The sequence below is a fragment of the Aptenodytes forsteri genome, unplaced genomic scaffold, assembly GCF_000699145.1.
Source record: "Aptenodytes forsteri isolate BGI_AS27 unplaced genomic scaffold, ASM69914v1 Scaffold477, whole genome shotgun sequence".
Classification (NCBI taxonomy): domain Eukaryota; kingdom Metazoa; phylum Chordata; class Aves; order Sphenisciformes; family Spheniscidae; genus Aptenodytes; species Aptenodytes forsteri.
In genome coordinates this window covers 514,648-538,652 of record NW_008794378.1, presented here as the reverse complement: position 1 = coordinate 538,652, position 24,005 = coordinate 514,648, and positions in this window count along the sequence as shown.

The following is a 24,005-nucleotide window of genomic DNA, read 5'->3' as shown; positions in this document are numbered from 1 at the left end:
CAGATCACTTAAACTGTGGGCACAACTCTTCTAGTGCAAGTTGCTAAAGCAAATATTTATGGGATAGAGCCACTCATGGGAATATTTTTTTTATTTTAAAAAATGCCTTGGTTTTCCTGAATTTGCCTGAGTTTTCTTCATGAAACTTTGTATCTGGATGAGATCTTTGGGGACAACTTTCTCTGGGCAATGCCCCCTCCTACCTGTAGGTCTTAAGCCAGTAATAGGCAATAGGATCCAGAAGAAGATGGTGGAACATTTAAAGCCAAGTTTCTAATTAGAAGATTAACACATGAAATGCGTTAATCATCCCAGCCTGGTAACCACAACCACAGACAATGAGTAAATGGAAGAGTATGACTGGTTCAATATTCACTCAACCTGTGTGTTTGTAGATGATACCTATGCTCCCCCTAACGTTGATTCACAGGTGTACTTACATTTTTGTGTCAGGGCCTCAGACTTTCTCCTTTAGAAGTCTGGACTCCTACAAACTCCCTTTTAGCCACCTCCTTTGAATGAAGTCCAGAAGCAAGAAACTGACATTGGTGTCTTTTCAGAAAAACTAAGATTATGATTATGCAATTTACATACCGAGCCAACTCCAGAGATGATGTCCTTTAGGAAACTGATTGATGTCTGTGTTAGCCCAGATCAAGCATCGGTATTCAAAGGCAAAGTTACGCTTGTATTACCACATTCCTGCTGTCTCTGCATGTGGTCATGTGCACATGGGGACATATCCTTTGTGCTGGGACCACAGCATCCTCTGTGGAAAGCAGTAAGGCAGGATAATAAATGTGTGTGTGATTTTGTTAGCATCCTCACAGACGGGCACAGGGTAGGCACTACAGGGTATGTACTACATTGAACCTTGAATCCAGGGATCACCCACACTTGTACTCTGCAGAGCTGGAAGCCAGCCACCTAACTGTGGTAACTAACTGTGGGAATCAAAATCTACTGACCTCCTCTATCACCTCATTCATGCAATTAAGTTTCCAACTTGAATTTGGAGATACTTTAAATCTGAGGAAAAGCCAGATTAGCTTTAATTAAATATGCCCTTTGAGCTGATACAAGGAGCCAGTAAATCTGGAGGGCTCCAACAGAAGGGGAAAAAATGGAACAGAAAATTCAAGGTGGGGACATGGGTGTCCTGAGTAAAAGGCTGTCCCAAGGCAACATCCCTTGCTCATTCTATATTAATCTCCAGTCGTGACTGTTGAGTCCCATAAACTCGGTCTGCAGGTGCTTAAACCTTCATCTTACATTCTTACTGGCTGCATTCCTACTGCTTACACAAAAGCAGAATTTATGTTAATGCTCAGATACTTAAAAAAAAAAAAAAAGAAAAAAGAAAAGTGTAGTGATCAGTATCCATCATCTTTCCAACTGCCTTGTCACTACATCAATTAATACAATTGAGCAAAAAATGTCACAAGCCCAGTGGAAAAACCTTTACACAGCCTTTCAGGGGGAAGTTTACTTCCAGCTTTTTTCCCTTGCATTAGCTCCTGTCATCCACAAAACAACAGAACCCAGTGGTGTCAATTATATTTGATTGACTGAGTAAAGCACACACACAAATAAGCGAAAACAATGGACACAAAAATCTATATATGACTCCCCTTGTCAGTGAGAATGCCTGTCTTCTCCATTTTCATGCTGCACGGTGTCCTGCTGCTACAGGCTTAAATGTTTCCTTCAGCCCCCAAACTATCACCAATTAAGTTAGCAGGGTCTTCAAAGGTGTCAAATGACTCCCTGGGCAATTGGCTGTAACTGCTGTTCAATAAATGAGGTCTAATTTATCAGTTTAACTTCACTTTTAAAAACCTAATGTCTCCCGGTACCGTGTGCCATTTGCCCAGAGTGTGAAGAGATGCCTGCCACATCGCAGTTTGAAAGTTGTGTGAGCTCTTGTTAGCAATTACACATTTTGTCTGTCATGCCTTCTCTTGCCTTTTGAAAGATGCATTTGAATAAAATATACTTGAGTGGTATGGACTTGTGTACTATGGTACCTCAATAAACAATTCCTAGAAAAACAATAAAAGGATTTAAACACAGCTCAGTGCTCGTTTAGTATGGGCGGGTTTGATTACACCTTAAAACACAGCCCCTTGTTACTTTTCCTGCAATCCTTTTACTTTGACCTTGTGTGGAAACAGTGGAAACTAATTTACTGGGGCTTTTTTAAATGTTGGAGATGCAGGAAATCTGTGGCCAGCATAGGACATGCTCTGGCAGAGGATACACTCTTCAAAGAACAAGGTGCAGAGTAGGATTGTAGCTTACCATCAACAGTCTAAAAGTATCAGGCAAGCACAGACCCAAAAGGTCAGAAAAGTAGGATATAAATTTAGGAGATCATTATTAAAATATGTAGGGAGCAAAACTGTGCCTCAAGAAAAACAGCATGCAAAATGTTTATGATTAAAAACTAATTGTTCTGCCGTATATAATACACTTAATCTAATTTTGTGTGTATCCTGGAAAGCAAGTGGATGGAATGGAGAGATGTGGAAAAGTGAGGGTGGAAAAGACAACACAGAATTAGTGGATATAAACTCATGTTACAGAAAAGTAGTACTTTTTTGGCATTGAAATGTACAATATGCTTTTGATACAGACAAAGCTTGTGCTAGGAACAAAACTATTGTTTTCACATATATCAAGATTAATATACATCAGTAATAATGGAAATTCTGGTGATGTGGGGCAGCTTTAATTGCATATTTGAGTAATACTGAAGTGTTACTTTTATGTTTTTATTTTTTTTAATATAGATGCCAAGCTGCTCAGTGAGGCAAAGACATTCTCCTGTGAGCTGCTGCTTCAATGCAAAATTTTTTTTTTCATGTATCCTACCCAATACAGGATTTGAAATCTACAGAAAAGATCCTTCTTGCACACAAAATAAAAAACCACACACTGTGTGCTGGTCACACCGTAGGATGAGGATTAATATATTTTCTGTGCAACCTTCTTAACTTGCCTGCCTCTGTTTTGATCCAAAGATATCTGCAACACACCTACTCTTAACCTGGAACCATTCTCTCATATTACTTTAGAACCTTAATTTAATGTTGAGGTTTGTTATATCATTGATATTAGCATGGCACATAGGAAACATTTTAGACTCTAAGCTTACAAACAGGGCAAGAAGAAACACTCTGGCAAAAGCCAAGGACACTGCATTTCCACATTCAGAAAGAAGACACCGTTGGAAAAGAGCTCTGAAAGACGCCCTCAAAAACAGAACGTCGAGAAGGAGAGTCTGTGGGTGAAAGTGAAAGGGTAGTATGCAAGTTACAAAATCAATGACAGTTACAAATCCACATATATAAAGAGCCATCTTCTGTAACATCAGAGTGAGTCAAAAGAGTGTAGGAACTCTCTTCACCTTAAAGACACATTGAAGGGACATGAGTAGAGGGAAATGACTTTGTAACCTACTCATCTTCCCTGAGCATCGTTCTCAACACCTGCAGAGCTCATTTGTCTTTAACAGACACTAAAACTTTACCTGCCACATACATCTCCATGAAGTCTCAGCAAGTTTTTGTACAATGCTGCTGTACAATATTTCTGGTCTACTATATCATAATTGTTTTTTCTTCTCATACATGATTGAGGACTATATTGTGAACTGTGATCACTGCTGTTTCTCTCCCTCTCTCATTTTGAAGTACAAAGCCTCTCACTTGTAGCAGAGATTTTTACCAGTACCTATGTTATTAATCCAGCAGTTTTTATGATTAAGTTTCTTTTTGTTTTTATTACTGTAACCCTTGCGGTTATTTGGTTGTTCATGTAGGACACTCTGATCCCCTTCTGCTGACAGTTCCTCTCCACTCTGCACCTTGAACAACTGTCATAACTTTTTGTGCAAAGATTGCTAAGTAATATCACTCCCTATGGTGACCTCTCAGAAACTCTGCCTGTAACCTTAGAGCAGGTGTTTACCCTCCTATTCAAAAAGAACCTGCTGCCACCTCATTTTTAGCCAGTTACCACTGACTTCACAGTTTTTATGTTAATCTCTACCTTAACTGATGATTTTCCCTGTTAGAGGGTATCATATGCTTTACTGAAGTCCAGGTATCTTTGTTTCGCCTTCTCTGCAAAATCAATTACTGAAGAATGGTATCGAACCTTGGGAGAGTAAGTTGCTTGGATCACTTCTTTTCTCTTAGCTACAAACTGCTATTTATGAACCTGTAAATTCGACTGTGGTATCACAGTTTTCTTATAAACCCTTACTGCCTGACTTGTGAATTCATATGCCAGAGCTTTCACAATTGTCAGGTAGAGATTATTCACTCCCTCTATTTTAAACTCACATTGAACTCAAAGAGTTAAATGCAAATTTGAGTTTTACTTCTATCTTGGATATGATCCCCTCACTCATTGTCCCTTTGTATTGTGCCAATAATTCCATCTTAAATTTTGTTCTTATTAATAAGGAGGAATAAGAAGAAAAAACAAGATCCTCTTTAGTTTCACTGGGCAGTAGTTTCCTGGGTACAGTGGAATGCAACTGCCAAAAGAGGTTATCTCTGCAGAAGGAAATATGACCCTCAGGTATCTAAAACAGGCAAATGTAGTGCTTTCAGTACAAAGGCAGTGATAGAACAGATTCTAGATTTAGTCACAGGCAAGCATGGCAATATTAAGCGCCATGCAGTGATTCCAGTTTTAAAAATGAGTCACACCCAGGGATAACAAATCTGTGATTCTGTGCCCGTTTCTGGGATTAACAAGATAGGTAGAAATGATCTGGCATCATAGGTATTGCCTCTATAAGTATGTGATCACCCAACAGCTTTGTGGAACTGTAAAGAACCCACGCTGTTGCTCCAGCTAATGGTTCAAGAGAAGAAACCCTAAAACTTAGGTGTTTTAAAAAGAATGCAAACTCACCCCCCCCCAACGAAATGAAGAAAAAACCAAACCTAGATTTATCTCAAATTTACTTGTACTCAGCCTGAACCAGACACAGCTTCCAATTATTCAGTGAGCAGCTGAAATGGTGCTATTTACATTAAAGATGGGTAATGGAGCTTATACCCGTGCTGCCCCTGTAAAACTACAACAAAATGCAGCCGTACAGGATCTGCCCTGAAAACTGATGTGGGAAAGCAAACCCCAGAAAACCTAAAAATAATAAAGCCAAATAGCCAGTTATTTGTACAGCATAAACAAATAGCTACAGGAGCAGGAGTATCTGGCTACAACATCAATTTGGGATAAAAAAAAAAGATACTCAGAAGTATCTCTGTACAGTGAAGTAGTTTTTCATTCCTCACCTCTCTGAATCCTAGATGGGTGGCTGACTACTTCCTACTGCTTCCTGAAAAACTTTTCTTCCCCAGCAAAGCCTTGGCAGGCAGGCGTAACTCTTTCTTGATCTCAGGGAGAGAAGTGATGCTAGCATGTAACAGCAAACAATGCAAATTCTTTATCTGAAAAACATGACTCATGGAAGCACAAAACAATAACACGCAAAAAGACAACTTCAGTTTCTTTTCTTTTTTTCCTATCTGCCTACTGTCTATTCAAGTTTTGTTTGGAACTCTTTTTGCTTTGCTGAACCTGTGATTAAACCCATAATGGTGTCCAGGCAAGGTTACCTCTGCTCAGAGCTGGAGCAGGGCAAGGGAACCTCCTCTGCATGATGGGAGAAGCGGCCCAGTGCCAGCAGCGACAAGGTAGGCAGCAGACATCTTGGTAAGGGATTAAAACAACTCATGGACTCCAGGTAGTAGCAAAAGCCACCATAGCAGTGACCTTCTGCGAGAAGCTTGAGAGGGCTTACAGGTATTACCAGTGACACAGCCCAAGTGCAAGTGGTTTACTTGAAAAACATAGGCCCTATCTAGTGCACCTTTCAAAAAAGAACTATAATATTAAAGAATTTAGTGGTATTAAGATATTTTTGTTCCTGATTAATTAGAATCAAATAGTGCACTGCATTAACAAGGCTGTGCAAGAGTGTTTGCAGCTCAGATGATGCTTGCAAGAATTCCTGTGTTCCTAACATGTGAAAAGTGTGATTTTTTAAGGTATAATCAGAATAAATAATCGTAAGTTTTTATACACCTGCCACACTCAGCTTAAAGCTATTAGTTAGCGCACATGAGGAATTATCCAAATTACATGACCCTTCTGACCTGCTTGCACAACGTATCTTCTCCTCACTTATGTCCTACCCTGCTTGTCCTCCAGCATGCTACTGAACTCCTGTTTGACTGTTTGCAGAGGCAAGAGAGCACTTTTTCTCCAGTTAGCCCCATACTCTGCTACCAGCTGCTCTTCTGACAACCCTGGCTGTATTTTCTGCACCCACCATTGTTATGTGTCTATTGGCATGACCCTAGTTGTGCTGGTAGTATCAAGAAAGCTATTAGAAATGACCTTTTTTTAATAAACGCCTACGTACCTGTCGTGCTGTGGACTATTGCCCTCTGGAGTTCAAAGCTGGGATGAGCATTTTCTCAACATAAAATGTCTTTCCTGCTCAGGCAGAAGACTTGGCACTATTTGCCTCTATTCCCTCCGTTCAGTGAATTTACAGCTAAGCAGGAATTTTTCTGACTTTCACTCAGTCTGGCCTACTTGTATAGAGAGCACTGAAATATTTGCTCCTTGCAAATGCATCCTTTGCTTTAGGGCCAAGTCAGCAGTGGAGCTAATATTGGTTCATTACATCATTAATGCTTATCTTGACTTTAGAACTATTTCAAAGAAGTTTTGAAGTCTTTAGCACTTTTGGGCATCAGTGGTTTCTTGTTCCCACACATTGCCATTAATTATGGGAATTACTGTTCCAGCCCTAACAGCCAATCCCAGCTATCATGGGGTGTGGGGAAGACAAGAAACTCGCCTAACCTCTTGCAGCATGATTTTAAGAAAAAGTATAGGAAATCAAGTTAAAAAAAAAGTAAGAGCCCCTGCGGATCTATTGTATCCTGCGGGATTTTGACTTTTCAGAGCCACAGGTTTTTGTTTGTGTTCGAAGCTGCTCACACAACTTAATTGGTAAAAACTCTGGTCTAGAAATACAAATTTGAGAAAGAGTGGGATTTCAGTTGCTCATACTTGCTAGTGAAAGAGGGAAAAAAAAAGCATACAGCAGAAGGAAAGGAAAATACAGGTAGCAAAGTTTATTCCAGTGCTTGTGCCCAACCCTGTAGGCTGCTTCTGTGGTTTGCAGGGACTACAAGGGATCACTATGGGCAGGAGGATGAGCTGCCATCCACACTGGATATGCCAGTGAAATCAATGGAACACCAAGTCCTGTACATGTTTCTCAGTGAGGTATGCATGTCTGTGGTGTGTGCATTATGTTAAGCAGCAGTGAAGTAATGAAATTACACATTTTCCTGCCATATTTTCCTCATGCTGAATTTAGTGTAAATTAAGTAGAAGTACAGACACAGAAGATTGATAACTAAAACATTTATCAAGGCAAGCTAGGCTTCTGAAAACCCTAAAGCTTTCTGCTTAAAAATACTGATGGATCCTGATTTACCGTATTTTCCTATGGCTTATGCAATCAGGGTCTGTATGTATGTGTAATGTTTATCTGTGTATTCCCTTATAACAGCATTTGAAGCCTTGATTACATAGAGTTATGGGAGATGCAGGGACAGTGGTCTCAAAGAGACTTGAAGCCCTTAAGGTTTCATGAAAACAGGTGCCAACGCAGGGCACAGAGACCTACAAATAATCTGACAGGGGAAATGTCAGACACTCTCCTTCTTGGACTACTAAGTAAATCAACCAGGAGAAACAAATCCATAGGAAGTCAGACTCCTGAAGTTCCGGTCATCCTCAAAATACCTATTTTTAAGTAAGGGTTTTGCAGGAAAGTGCCACCCCTAGCCCAGGCTTAGAAATACACTCAGAATGTTCACAATATACTTAACCAGATTTAGCTGCAGGCTGCCCTCCCAGGCCTGGAGACACATTCCCTTTCCTTCCTTTCATTGGATCTAGCTATCAGATCTAACCTTCATTTGTTTTGGTTTTGGTAGGGTTGGCTGGTGGTGAAATTAGGCAACGCACAGCCTGCATAGTAAGGGGTCTGTGGGAGTGCGGGCATGAGGGAGGCAAAATCTCTGATGGTGTTCTTTTGGGGGAACAATTTAGGCAGCGATCCTGCTGCCATTGGCGTATGCAAGGAGCTCCACTGAACCAAATGAGACCATTCACAAATAGGCAAGTCAGCAGGACGTAGATGTCTAAATGGCATTGGAAAATCTGTCCCTTAAAGTCACTGATAAGGAATATTTCACTTGACAAGAGCAACTTAATATAATCCTTGCTTTACCGTGGCATCTGAATAAAATTGCAGGCAGCCAGTGTTGTTAGTACAGCTCCTAATGAAGATATACAGAGCTCTATTTTTGGAGAGTCTGTAACAGGCCTTGTGACAGCCCATGGAGATTTATACTGCAGGATGTCCTCAGATATCTACTGGTTTCCCTCCCACAAAGGTATTCCACAGTCCTACAGACTTCGTTCCGATGCATCTCAGGAGAGAAGACTGCTTATTAACTGGTCTAGTGTGAAGTATTAACTGATGGCCTCGCATTACATTTTGTCATGCATTAAGCTTTATACAGTCACTTAAAAAATCAAATCTATGCCCATTTATTCTGAATTCTTAATAGTTATTTTAGCAATTGTAACAGGAACATTTCTTGGCTTAACACCAAAAAAATCAGATTTTAAAGAAGCTGAAATACTAATCAATGATTCTTTAGGCTGGCTTGTTTTTTTACTATACTGAAAAAGTTCTGCAAATGCTTGAATCCCCCAAAGTCTGTTGAAAAAAATGAAATCTTCTTCTCCCAGACCACAGTGTGGTGAAATAAATTAGTATAATGATTTATGTTTACGGTTTTAGTCAATTCTGATAGAGATTATAGAGACAAAATGACAAACTGCCTTAGAGGTAAACTTAAATCATGTCAGCCAATCTTTAGTTTTTCCTTACTCTAATTGCTCCTCTTGTTCATTTATCTTCCTAGGCAATCTTTAGAAGAAATACTAGTTCAATCAGTGCATGTGCAAACCACCAGAGATAAAAAGTTTAGCCTAATTTGTCTCACTAAATTGTAATGCCTCTAGTAAACAAATCTTAGTTTGAAAGGAAACCAAGAAAATCTAAATAAACATGCTCCACAAAATGTTTCTCTCCTCTTTGCTATACATAGTGTTGCTGATGTTTTATAAACTTTGCCTTTTGATGCAAGCAAAACAAAAACATATGCACAATATGCTTTTGCAGTTACCTGGGGTAGTTGCTTTCAACTGTTCATGATAGCTTTTAGGCACAAGTAATTTGGTATTATTACAGAAAAGTAATGCAAATAATTAAATGGCAGAATAAAACACTGTATTACAACAGTTGTGCAGTATGTAATCAAAATAGATTAATTTTAATTTCTCATTCAATGATTTTGAACCCAATCAGTTTTGCTGCTTACAGCATGCAGAATTTCTTAACTCGGTGTAGCTTCATTGCTGCTAATCTTATCTTCCTCTCACTCAAGTGAACAGTTTTGCCACTCACTTTGAGAGAAGTAGGTTCAATCCATTAAGCTCTGCTTCCACAAATGTATACCCTTTTTTCAGCAGAAGTGCTTGGCATGAAATAGCATGCAAGTGTGTGAATCTTTGCAGAGTAGAGGCATAAGACAATGAATGATCACGGGATTGAAAGCATCCCTGCCATAAATTAATTCAGACCATTCATTTGATTTCTGGAAAGTTAAGGTCCCTGAATGCAGACTGCATTTTCTAAAAAAATCTGCAGCTCTAATTCTCCAACAGCATGCAGTGGCTCATTTTTAGAGGACTATTTCAATGGCTACACTTTTGTTTCCTTTCTAAAGCAAGAGTCCTATCAATGGGACAAATCTCATTAAAGGGAATTTTGCCCTTATAAGGTTTTCAGGATTCAGACTTTCTGGGCATCTCAGATTAGAATCTGATCTCCACAGCTAGGTTTTCAAAATACATGTGTGTGTCATTACTCATATAACTAATCCCAGCAACTTGAATCAGACCATATATGTGAGAAAATGAGCACGTATTTTCAAAAGCTTGCAGGATTGGGCCCTAATCCTTCATTTTTTGCAAATCATCAGAATCCCATCAGATTTTATGTCTAGCAATTTTTGTTATATACCACTGCATAAAACTTGGTCCTGTGGCTCATGCTCTACAGGGAGGAGAGACATTTTTAAACAAAAAATTACAGCAGTATCTATAATAAGGTCATTGACTGAGATATCTTGTTATTAGACAAGCATGCTTGCCAAATACATATGCACTGGGTGGAAAATATGCTTTCTTTCTAATTAAGAAATTAGAGAGTAAAGATAAAAGTAGAGCATCTCCATTTCTGGACAACAGAGACATAACTCATGTCAGATGCTGCAATTCTTATCACTTTCTCATTATGCACATTTATCATGGTCATTCATCTACTTATCAGGTCTGCATGATGGTACAAACATCAAAAAAGCACAAACAGCCATAAGACCTCTAAAGGAGCGTGACTTTGCGCCTGACCTTTGAAAATATATCAAAAATACATCATGTTCTGTCTCGTAGACAGCAAAAGATTAAAACTTTAAAGATTAAAGACAAGCCTGCAGTATATATATAAAAAAATCTCTATTATCAACATATTTTTAATGGTCTATGTCTCTTTTTGGCTGTCCTACATTTCTCATTGCTCTGTCTGGGGACCCAGCCTCTCAAATGTTTTAAATCGCCACAGTTCCCTACTAAACCTAGTCACAGCTGTGCCAGTTTACACAAACTGAGGATCAAGCCCATGCTCATTTCTGGAAAAGAGTTGGTCTGGTCTGCATCCTGTTGTTCCAGGGCTTTAAGAGGACCTGACTATGCTCTTACGTATTGTCTCTGCACTTCGGGGAACAGCACAACTACACCAGTGAGAAATCAGAAGCAGGTCCCCTTCACACCACCTCAACACTAGTGGAAGCACAACAGGCCTTTTTTTTTTGTGTCTTGCAGAGTCTTTACACAGAATCTCATAGCCTGACTACATGGATGACCTGATAAAAATAAAGGTTTCTCTCTGTTAACTTTGTCAAGTGATCAGCAGGTTCAATAAATCAGAACAATATCCTCTAAGAAAACCTAACTCCACTCCCAGAGCATGTTGACAGACTGATTTTTATAGCTCTTCTTTGCAAGGATGGCTGTCAGAAGAGTATAACTAGGAAATACCACTCTGAGACCTGTTGGTTGCTGCTACCGCAACCTGGTGGAAAGCGGAGCAAGTGGTTGAGCTCCAGCAAGCTGGTGTCCTTGCATCCATCTCATATATCCTTTGACCAGCCCCTGGGGGAAATTAAAGGTGAATGAGGGCAGCCTGCCTCCTTACCCTGTAAGGCACAGGGAAGATAACACTGCATGGTAGAAACGACTGTAGCAGATAACTGCCCACCCTCTCTGGACATGCTCCTCGCATCTCCTCAGGGGCTCATCTTGGGAGCTGGCAGCCAACGGAGTGTGCTAGGTACAGGTGCTTCACATGGGCATCCAGGAACTTTCTGATGCATTGCTTCTGAGTACCTTTGTACAAGTTTATCTGAATGAGAAAGAAAAAACAGAATACTGCCCAAGGGTTCCTCTTCCCATGAAATTAAACAAGTATGAGCAAGGCACTTGACATGCAGCTCAGTCTCCATATTCAGTACAAACAAAGACACGCAGTGGTTATGAGACCTCAGACATGTCATTTTAGCTTTCTAGTTGTGAATTACAGAGGGTTGAACGGGGTGTTGAAAACAATCTGGCAAATGTAGCCTTTTTGTGAGCTGCTTAAGAATAGTTCACAACTTTACAAAATAATGGGTAATCTAAATCATATGATGAATAGTTGATTTAGTCGATTTAAAAAAAAAGCATCTGCCTACTAAGAGCTTTTGCTGCAAATGCTGTATCACTTGACATGCTGTGTCACACCTTCACTGAATGGCTTCAGCGTCATACTCATAATGAGCACCTGAAAGACCATATGGAGCTGGGAGATGATCAGACAGGAGGAGGCAAGATCCCAGCCTTAAGCACTGCTTTAAGTTCCAGGCACTGCAGACATACACGTACCCTGGCTCCTTTAATGGTAAACAGTGTTGTCCCACAAGTACCTAGCTATATGGACGGTGGTTCCAGATGGGAACAATGTCACTGGGAGCTCCAGCTTAGATTTGTGTCACTTTGATGGGGTGTCCTGAAGACCCAACGTGACACCAAACATACAGCTGTTCTCAGCAGTTCCCTAATACCCGCAGTGAGGGCCATCAAATGATATGGGATGCCTGACCCATAATGGAGAGATGAGGATGAAACAATAAACATGAAGAAAGAAAGATGGCAGAGAAGTGGTCTTGGAAATCACCAAGGAAGGGTAGAGAAAGCCCTTTCCTATTGATCTGAGATTCACAGGATGGGACTTGTCAACATCTCCAGTCTAACAATGCTGCCCTGCAGGAGCTGCCTTTATGAGAAAGGCCATATTCAACCTCTAGAGTTATTAAAATGCAGACCTTTTTTCCTGAGAGTGACAGCAAAAGTCTAAATAACAATGGTCATATTTTTGCTATGGGGATGTTTGACTATTACAACGAGGTTGTGACTATAATGCTATGTAAAATAGGCCACCAAAGACCTACCCTAGAATAAGACTATCAGTGGCGACAGAAGGTGCACCACAAAAAACCCATATGAAAGAAAATCTGTGGTTCTGTTACTGATCCCTTGAGCCCACGCAGCCCATTGCTCCCATTTTCAGTGAACTCTTGCTGGATTTACAACTTTAGCACAGGATAATCAATTCAAATACTGAAGCACAGCTCTGAAACTATCCAAACAAAAACAAACCGGCAGTCACAAAGAGATAAAGTGTGTGTTTGAAAGCTGAGCACTGAAGTTTCCAGAACTAGATAGAATAGTGGCATTGCAGAGTTAAAGTGCATGGGCAGAAGGCAGATTACTAATGCACACAGCAGAAGCAGATTAAAACTGAAAGATGACAAGCTAGCCATCACTGTTTTACACACTGAAGGCTGGGCAGATGGTTAAAGATGCTGATCCTTATATGCTGCTTCACACGTGCGTATGCTGAGCCCAAAGCCTAGGGGAAAAAAAAGAAAACACCCCTACATTGCTGAAATTATAATACAGCAATAGGTTTTCCTCTTTGCCCATGTTTGTTGGGTTTTGGTTATATTGTCAGAGCATATCACACTCAATCTATTGCATTTTACAGAAAACACTGAACAGGTTAACCTAAAGGTCCAATAAATTATACACAGCATATTCTGAAGAGGTTTAATGAAGAAAAGTATGCTTTAAATTTTAATTCACAGCAGCTTTTTAAAGGAATACTTATGGTCCCAAATGCCTTTAAGTGGATCTTTTAAGCCCCAGAATGGAAAATGCAATGCAATATAGTTGCATAATCTGACTTCAGTAACAGTATCAAGAAGACCCGCTGGTATTAAATATGAAACCTTTTGTGAATCTCAAATCTAATTTTTGGGGATTCATTTAGTACTGTATTTGCACTGCTGTAAGGTATAGGCTGCATTTCTAAGTTTTCTGCTCCTAAAAGATTTACCTTTCTGGAAGGTTAGCTCTCATGATAATCTAACTTGTAATTAAGAAGATAGTCTTATAAGTAATAAATTTAAAAAGGAACAGACTGAAAACTGTCTTGTAACAGACCTGTTCCATAGATATGAAAACAGAAAAATTGCAATAAACAATAGCTCCTGCAGCTTTGTACAGCAATTAAACTAACTGTAGAAGAAGATGCACATACTGAGAGAAGATTCACAATTGTTCTAGGAAGATCATTGGCAACATTTAATCAATCAGAACAAGATCTGTTTGAGTATGAAATTTTAAACATACAAAATTATCATCTAGAGATCGCTATAGGAATATATAAAACACAGAATTTAAAAATAAATGCTATCTTGGTCAGTGACGGAAGCCCTCAGTTGTTGCGGGCTGCGAAATGGCATAAACAGTATAGACAAAGCATGATGGGGCAATAGATCACAGTAATAGCATTTGCAATAAACAATAACAGAACAAAGCAGACATCTATAAAAATCCCATGAGGAATTTGCCTTATCCATAATTTTTCTTTACATTTGAGAAACTGTGTCAGGAAAGGCCATTACACCCAATGGCACCAATTAATTTCTGCAACTTTTAATGACATCTTTCTGGGTAAAAACCTCAGATAATACCCCAGGCTCATGATTGATGGAAGCCTGTGTTTGATTTGTACCAGACTGTTGATTTTTTTAGTATTTTTAAAGAGTCCCAGTGCAGCCAATCAAGCAATCAACATGAAATACTCAGATCTTCTTTTGTAAAGTACAAGAAAACAGAAAGACAATGGGACTTTCTTCGTAGTGTTGACAGAGTATTGGTGATTTTATTTCAGTAACTCTCCAGATGATGGATTACACGAATTTTTATTCCAGAAGAAAATGACAGCCAAAAAGAAATCTCTGGTTCTCATGCCATTCTGGATATTATTTTACCCTTAAAAGGACAGTTGAAATGCAGAGGAGATGAAAATAATTGATTCTGAGGGGTGAAACATAAGAATAAACTGATTTAACATTTGGTTTTCTGGTCTTCAGCTAACCAACAGGTTTCAAGCATATGATAAAATCCAGCCTGGGGTTCTCTCATAGATAAACATTTGGAGAATTTAGAAAATGCAAACACAATTCCCTGTTTTTTTCCAGAAGAGTTTACCAACATCATTCTCTTGTACTCTGAGATCAATTGTAGAATTAAACAGAGCCTGAAAACAGAGGTAGGTAGCTCTTCTTTGCTGTCTAGCGAGCTTCCTACACTGATCAGAATAAATCCTGATGTCTCCAACTCTGTAGCACTTAAGACACAAACTATCACTTTGAGATTTAAATAAATAAATAAATAAATAAATAAATAAATAAAACCTCTCAATGAAACCAGGGAAAATCATGTATTTGTGGATTCATTCTACAGTGCGACTGAGCATGCAGGAACAGCGTTCATGCACGTCTCTCTCTCTCTCTGTGTATAAGCGCTGGGGCAGCGATGCCTGGATATCACAGCTTTTAGCACTAACCAAAATACAGCGGGAAAGTGACAGGCGCTGGTTTGCTCAGCTACCTGCTTAGCACGTGAGCGCCGTAATCGCCTCGTGCCGTTCTCATGGATAGCCGGCCAGGCCTACAAGCAGCAAAAAGATACGCTGGACAGTCCCGTGCACTCTGGTTTATTGCACTGGCATAATCGTGTAAGCCTGGTACAGGGGCACGGGGAGAAGCAGTCACACAGCTACAGATCTCATACGCTTGTAAGAGTGCCTGTGCAAATTACACTGCCGATGTCCGAGGCTTCTGATGGAGGCTTGGATGCGTGTCCTGCACATCTGCTCAGGCACTTTCCCGAGTCTCTGTGGTGACCTGTCTGTATCTGCTGGTGCCTGCCTCCGCATGCCTTTTTAATTGCTGTCGATGGGATGCATGTCCTTATGGAGACTACAACACGGGATGATTTCTCTGAGGCTTAGCTCTCAGGACAGCCTAACAATAACTTTTCTAGTTATGAACTCAAATTAATTTCTGAGATCTGTGGCTTTGACATTTGATGATTGTTAACTGTATGTAAATAAACAATGGGAGAATGGATCTCATACACGAAACTACCCTGAAGGGTTCCAATAGCATATATTTAACTGATTTATTTGGAATATTTTCTAATGCTAGAAAGTTTTGAAATACTATAAATAAGAAGACATGTACCATCTAAGTTTGATCTTCTAATGAGCAGCAAATAACAGATCACAGTAATGATCCTTAGTGCGTTTTATTTCTCAAGGTTAAAATTAATGCTCTTATCTTGTGAGGTAATAGTTATTTTATTCCCCCCTCACTGCTGATTAAGAACCCAAACTGCCGGTCCAAATGGTAATAAGCTGTTTAGCTAAGTGCTTTCACCTGGACTGACAGGAAGGATTGTACCAGCTCGCGGAAACGGGCTAATCCTAGCTGGTTTAGTACATTAGTGGGGAGTTCAGAACTGTAAATCCTATGAAGCTGATATATCTCATTCCCTCCAAGCTTTGTATACTCAGTGTTAGAATTACTCCTTTTTAAAAGACCTCTCTGTTACATTATACTGATTTTAATCAGTAGTCCAAAGCTCTTGCAAATGAAAATACCTCTCCCCAAAACCTAATTTTCTTTTACTGTGCTAGTTCATAAAAAAAAGAAATCTTGTCTATCAGTCCCTCCCTGCCTTAAAAAAAGTTACAGTCATCCCTCCACAAGCAAGCAAATATTTCCATATTTCCCTTGGACAAAATAATTTTCCATGACAGTTTTATAGTTAATACTTCTTTCGTTACAGGAAATCCTTGTTATATTATCCATTACAGGGGTCATATCTGCTATCATTGCCTACCATATAGCTATCACATAACTATGATTGCACTAGAGGTTAAAATTTGACTCTCATAATATGTATTCTGCAAGAATCTTCAAGTTCTTATCCCAAGCATTGCCCCTCTCAATTCCTTAGTGCCATCTCTTTGAAGAATAATTATCTAGCATAGAAAAATAGTATCTGCTCTCGTGTATATCAGGTATGACAAATTCAAAGACTAGGAGTATTAACAAATAATTATGTTTACTTTTATTGGCAGAGCTACTCAAAAGAATAGCTCAGTAACTGCAGTGCAGATATTAATTATTGTAATGATCAGGAAACAGATTTTGGAAAAAATGCCGCCAGATTTTGGATACAAGTATCCTATTTTTCTCTCCTGCTGCCTTTGTGAACTACTGGGAATACTCAAACTAAAAAGTGAAATATGTCACGGATGACTCAAGTAAGCATACGTTTGTTTTGTGAAAAGACGTGTGTTTCATCCCAGAGCCTAATTCAGTAGATTTATCTGCTACAATTACAGCGCTTTGATCACTCCAGAATAGGTGGTGTAGTGCGGGGTGTAGCTGTCCTTTTCCAATTCACTCTCCTTATCAGGATACATGTCTGTTGATTTGTGGGAAGCTGGCTGTTTTTCGTTCCTGACAAACTCCAGTGATTAAAATGTAGTGGCTTGCTCTTGTTCCCCTGATAAAGGTGACAGCTGCAGAGTTTCCAGTGTTAGTGGATATGGTCCATGCAGATTGCTTTTTAATGAAAGCAATATATTATCTTACCTAGAGACCCTGCAGCCTTACCTTGTTAATGTATTCTGGCTTGGCACCACATTCATCTATAAATTAGTTGTATTAAACATGCTTCTTACTATTTATCCAGTCTCTAAAGAGTTGGGCTTTTTTTTTAGTTTATTTTGTTTGTAACTTTGCTTCATACCTCCTCCAGCAGCAGCATCATACACACAATGAACAGTAGTGTAGATTTTTCATAAGAATATCTAGCATTAAATAATATAGTCACAGACACCTCCATACTCGATGACTTGATAATCCTTCACATTTAGCCATTAAAATATGCACTGCAGGATGTGGAATCAACAACACTTGATTACACAAGTCATGTCTGCAAAGGTTTTCCCCTTCACTGCAATTTTAAAATCAAAATGATAGAAGTAACTTATAAAATAAAACAAAAACCAAGATTAAGCTAAATAAAGTTGTTCTTCAATTTTGTAGCCATGTCTCTTTCAAACTGTCTGAAATAAGGCAGATTGAAAATTCCAGTTGCATTGTATCCTTTAACCAAATCTTGCAGGTCTCTGGAACACTCAAATGCCAAATTCATTATCACCACAAATGGTCTGTTCTTCAGACATAAGTAGTCCATTCACCGTCAGTAATTTAAATTATTTCCACCAACCTTCATCTTGAACTAAATTTCAGAAAAGGACTGGAATGTCACTTAGGGACCAACTTCTGTTCTTCTTCTACTAGAAGTATTTGTCTAGCAAAAGATAAATATTTTAACTCAATTTGTCTCATAAAATAGACATTAAAAATACAGAAGTTTAATTACATTCCTGCTATTTATTCCTATATTATAGTGGGTATTTAGTACATTCATATAATTCAAAGGTGACCATTACATTACCTTTAAAAATCTCCTATATCTATCATAATAAAAAAAAAAAAGAAATATTTTAATAATCCAGAAATACGCATATGTGAGCTACTAGCTACTGTGAAAATGCTTTATAAATCTTAAATTTAAATATGCTATGGTCAGTACAAAGACTTTTTCAGTGGAGGGTATTCTGCATTTTGTACTTGAAATACTGGAATTTAACTCCTTTAGAGTGCCTGCGTGTCTCTGCTCCATTTGTATCTTTGTTAACAATGCATGTAAATCCAGAAATACGCATATGTGAGCTACTAGCTACTGTGAAAATGCTTTATAAATCTTAAATTTAAATATGCTATGGTCAGTACAAAGACTTTTTCAGTGGAGGGTATTCTGCATTTTGTACTTGAAATACTGGAATTTAACTCCTTTAGAGTGCCTGCGTGTCTCTGCTCCATTTGTATCTTTGTTAACAATGCATGTACAGTAGGAGAGATAATTAAGGGATTAGTAAAGGATTAAAGGAAAGCCTTTGGTTTATATACGCTCTGAACACTGCCTCCACAGTTAATTTTTTGAATTTTTACATTTTGTCAGAAAGATAACAAAATACCATACCTGTTTATTTCCTCCATCTAAACCAGCACCCTGCTTGTCTCCTCATTTCCTTAGAAAATGCTCTTTGATTGTCTAGATATTTTATGAAAATAGGGATACTCCTGAATTTCTCTTAGCAGCAGCTTTGATGCTAAAGAATTATGTTAGTTTCTTTTCTGTCTTGCTTTTGTTTGCATTGTAAATTTTAAAGTCACCTGGACCTGTGAAGCTTTCTTGTTTCAAGGGAATAAATTGTCATCTTTTGGTTAAATACCTACCATCCATTGAGCTTGTGAACACAGAGATAAAGACAGAGAAAGCAAGCATGTAAACCTGTAATTCTGAGTAGGGCCATCAAGCCTTCTGGTCGCTTAACCCGGAAATACCAATTTGCAGCTTGGGTGGGAACTGCACTTTCTCATGCTCCCTTTTCTCTGGCAAAGTTTGCTTCTAAAAATAGATTCACTTTTTCTCCCTGACAAATATGTGAGAAGTATTAAAGGTATAAGCACACCTCATGCAATACTGTACTAAGTATTTTACATTCCCTCCAAAGCTCTTTCAAATCAACAGAAAGGCTCCAGCTTCCTAAGTTATTTCAGACACACGTTGCTCCTTGTCAATAGAGTTAATTTTATTTTTGTTTTCTTTCTTTTCCTTAAAACCATCTAAAGTCCCGATTATATCATGCTGACATCTGAATCATATGTATAGTAAATAACTGAGGTCATAATCAGAGATTTAATGCTTTAGCTGATAAATTAATATCATGGGTGAATTTGAGTCCCTGCAGAAGCCAGTTTGATTTTTGCTATTGCCAGAAACAGGACCGTGAATTCATACAGGTACAAAACTGAACAGCACCAATTTAACACTGTGTTTATGCCCTCTGTAGTGATTTAAGAAGGCTGCCTGCATGTGCTATACATCATCATTCAACTGCTGGGGACTCAAGCTGATTATCTGAATGGGTGCCTGTCTTAGCAGAATTGGTTCTAATAAAATGGAAAAGATTTGATATGAAATTTTCCTTTAAGCATTGCGTACCCTTACAAGATTGTTCTCTCTACTTTGTATAATAGTATTGGCATCGCTGTCACTGGATTGCCGTGTTATGTGGAGGGTTCATGGTAAACCATGTGTTTCACAGGTCTAAAATGTATTTTATTTCATTTCAGTAAATTGTTGCTTTTTGGTGGTTTTCATAAATAAAAAACTCAGTAAGTGATCAGTGATCAGCTTATAAAATTATGTGTTATGAAATGCAAAATTTGATACCCATGTAGAAAGAGATCAAATGAAGCACCTGCATTCTCATCTCACTAGGAGATATTAAGGACCATAAATAACTTGTTTTTCTGCATCTTGCCTTTGGTATGTATACATAGCCCCTTGAACACACAGCCTTGAATGCTTAGGATGTATTCCATCCCCTTTTCCTTCATCAGCTGTGACTCAGAGGCACAAAGCTGCCAAATCAGACAAAAACCCCTGAACCTCCCCAGCCTGCAGCAGTAGCCTGCATAGCCCAGAAAGGCAATAGCCAGGCCCTGTACCGTTTCTGTGCTTGGTCCCGGATAAAGCTAGAAAGGTGAGGAGGAAATGTGATGCAGCAAAGACAGAGGATATGACTCCACCATCAGGAGAGAGAAGGGAAAAGTACAAAGGCTCAAAAGGAAAAAAAGAATTTTCATTTTGTCCTCATTAATCATTTAGATAACTGTACAGATCCACAAAACATATGCAAGCAAACCCACAGAGTGCTGATTGCAGCATTTGTTCTTTACATATAACCAACCATTGCTTTGCAAATTGGTTCCTTTGATATATTTCCCCATAAATAATCTGTTTAAAGCAAACATTAGATACACTCTATGGGTAGTTCTCCACTATCTTTTTTGTATATCTCTGTTGCACAAAGAGATTTTGATTGACAAAATAACATGCTGGTATAAAACAAGCAGAAATACCATCTCATAAATCAGAATAGGAAGAAAAGAGATTATCAAACAACTAAATAATGCAACCCACAGCAAAACATACCAGTAAATCATACAAACCAGGGTAAATTAGATAACACTGTCCATATACAATTACACTGGTTGGTTCCCACGACAGCCTTTAAATGTGACATGTTATTTGACATGTATGCAATTAGGGCTTAAAATCAATTTTTTTCTATTCCATTTAAAATAAAAAATGTACTGTTTCCAAATCAAACGCTACCTTTTTAGTCAAGATGGACAAGAAGTAGTATCAGGTTAGCAGCAGCATCTCAGCAGCATAATGCAAGCCAGTAAAGGATGGTTTTCCTGGATACTGTGGAAGACCAGATCTCAGGTCATTACTGCACACTATTTACTCTCATTTATTATTCCAATTTTTTTTTCACAGGACCTATTGTAAAACCAGGATCCACTGAAAAGCAAAAACTCTAATGCACAATTATTGTGGTGACTTGGTAAGTATCAAAGAGGATTTAGCTCTTTCCAGTTAGATACGCACTGTAACAGAGCCATAGCATCTCTAGCGTGTGGTGCCATGGGAAAGTGACTGAAGGGACACCCTGGTACAGCGCTGAGCACAGAGCTGGGAGGAGGGATATTGCTGATGTGATGTTTCAACGTTATGAGAGTCACATACCTACTCTGCCACTGTTATTTCATCAGGAAACTCAGAGCAGCAGTGCTTCCTTACCCAACTCAGAGAAGCGTTAGGAGCGTTGACTGGTTTCAGTGAAAGTTTGAGCACTAAGGTCACTAGAAACGTGTTCAGTGTTAACAGCATCACTGGGTGATAATTGCTAACCTGAGTCCCAGCCTCCCTGTGGTTTTTGGCTACCCACTGACATATGGGCACATCAAATGGCTCCAAGGCTCTAGGCTGACAGATGGGGTGACATGAAGTTGCCAAGAGGTCACAGAGGCACATGGTTGCAAGTAAATGATCTAGATTTCTGGCTTTTCCTTACACCCACCTGTTCTCTCTCTCCAGCCCTTCTCACTGCTCCCAGGTTCACAGCCAGCTGCATGGCCCTTCCAAAAGCACTCCCTTCCCTCCCCATGAGCTGCTCCTCCTCCTTGTGACTCCACTTCTGCCAGCTGCCCAGACGCTCTCTGCCTAGGGAGAGGAAGGCAGACAAACAAGCTTACAGAAGAAGGGAGCTGACAGTAGCTAGGGCAGATGAGAAACAGGCAAAACCCAGGGATCTGCAAAGGTTCCTGAGCTGCAAGGGGCCGCAAACCCAGTTTCAGCTCTTAATCTCTGTGGAGTTTATGTTCCTCGTTGTGGGGGCACAGGAGGGCTACGCACAGGGTATGTCCATGCTGTGCTGTGAGGTGCGGCAGGCTGATGCTCCAGCTGGTCCTAAGCAAGTTCAGCTTCATGCTACCTTGTGATGCCTTCCCAGAGATGGACTTGCTGCACAACTCTGGAGAAGATAGGCAGTTTTCATCTCAAATTCTCGATTTGTCTTCTGTTTCACACACTTTTTCCTCACTTTTCCTCCCTAGCAGTCATTAAATGCTAGTGTCTTCCTGCTGGCTTCTCACTGTTTATCCAAAGCAGGTTGTCCTGACAGATGGGCAGTGCTGACTGAGGACTCCATCTGAATCATTATTGCATGCTCAACATCTTTCTCTCTCTTCCACATGTTTGGCAGAGAAACAAAACCTTTCTGATCCCCAAAAGAGCAACATGACAAAATTAATCACAAAAATTTTCTTCAAAAAATGCACAGATATTTCCCTTATACTTAAAAAGTTATACTTCATGAACATCAATTGTGCAGTAACTTTGACATTTCTTGTGAGTTTTCCTGTAGAGAAAAAATTTCTCAGAAAGGCATGCTAATCATAGCTTTTAAATAATCAGATGACTACTTAAAACGTATGAAAAAGAAAATTATGTTCTCCTTTATGCGTAACACCTCTAAACTGATATTAAAATAGGATTATGTAACCTGATGCATTTATCCCTTCTTTCCCCTTGCAGTTTATCTGTTGTCCAGACACTTTAAAAAAAGTAATAAGGAAGTACTTTACAATTTCTGCACAAATTCTTTTCCAGGTCGTCATGAAAATTTTGGCCCACTTGAGGAATCAAACATAATGTATTACATTGCACCTGAAGACAGAACACGCCAAGAAGTGAGACAGCTGTACAAGGTAGAATCCCAGGGAAAGGATAAACATCACAAGTAAATAAAAATAGTTTTCGTTGCCATTCACTGTTCCTTTCCTTTCTGTTTCTGTTTTGTCTCTGAACTGTAGGCTGTGGTATCAGGGATTGATTGCCTTTTATGCTAAGGTATATAGTTCTTGCTTAATAAACACGAATGGAGTAAGTATGAATTATACATGACAACTCCTCACTCTTTTATTCTGTAGAGAACATGAAACCTCAGGAAATAGTAATTACTAAAACAAACTCTTCTGCAGAGATAGCTGTAATCATGATTGTACTTTACAACAGGGTCTTACAACGAGGTTCCCTCTTGAACACTTCTGTGCACTATCCTGTTGGCATTAATGCTGTGCTGTTGAATCAGGCCCAGAGATAAGAATAATTCTGGTGACGAGTGCTAAATCAATTCTTCACTACCTATCCTTTACTTCTATGTGTGATTAAAAAAATGCTGCCTTGTTAGTGAAAACTCGTTCTGTAGTTTTTATCAGTTTCATCCAATACACTTGATATGCAAAGGGCAAATATTCTGGAAAGTTCTCATTTCATGTTCGACTCAGGGTGGATGCAAACACGTGCTGTTCTGAATTACTTTCCTGGAAAATCAGACAGGATTAAGAGCATGACACCCTTTGTGGCTGATTTTCCTGAGTATAGAGGAAGCAATTCAATCTCGCTGGATTTCTTTTTGAGACATGCCCGTTCCAAAAACATGCAAGACCAAACTGTGTCTTCGTAAAGGGAGCAAGAACATCAGATGTGCCTGTATTAGTCACCAGGGTGTGATGGGGAAGAGCGTTTTCTCAGCTTGCCTGTTGCAGGCAAGGAGGATCGGCGCAGGGAATGGGAAAAGGACACAGCTGCCCACAGTAACGCTTCTCCTGCGTTGGTAGCTTTAATTTTAGTTTTGCAAAGGGCAGCACAGACAGGAGCCCGGCGAGCACTGTCTCCCGTGTTACAGAAACGTCTCCGCGCACCCTTTAACTCAGGGGCAGCGCCTGGCAAATTTTACTTCCTCCCTCCGCTTCGCTCCCTCCCCACTCGCAGACGACAAAACAAGCCGGCCAGCGGGAAGGACACGGGGCAGC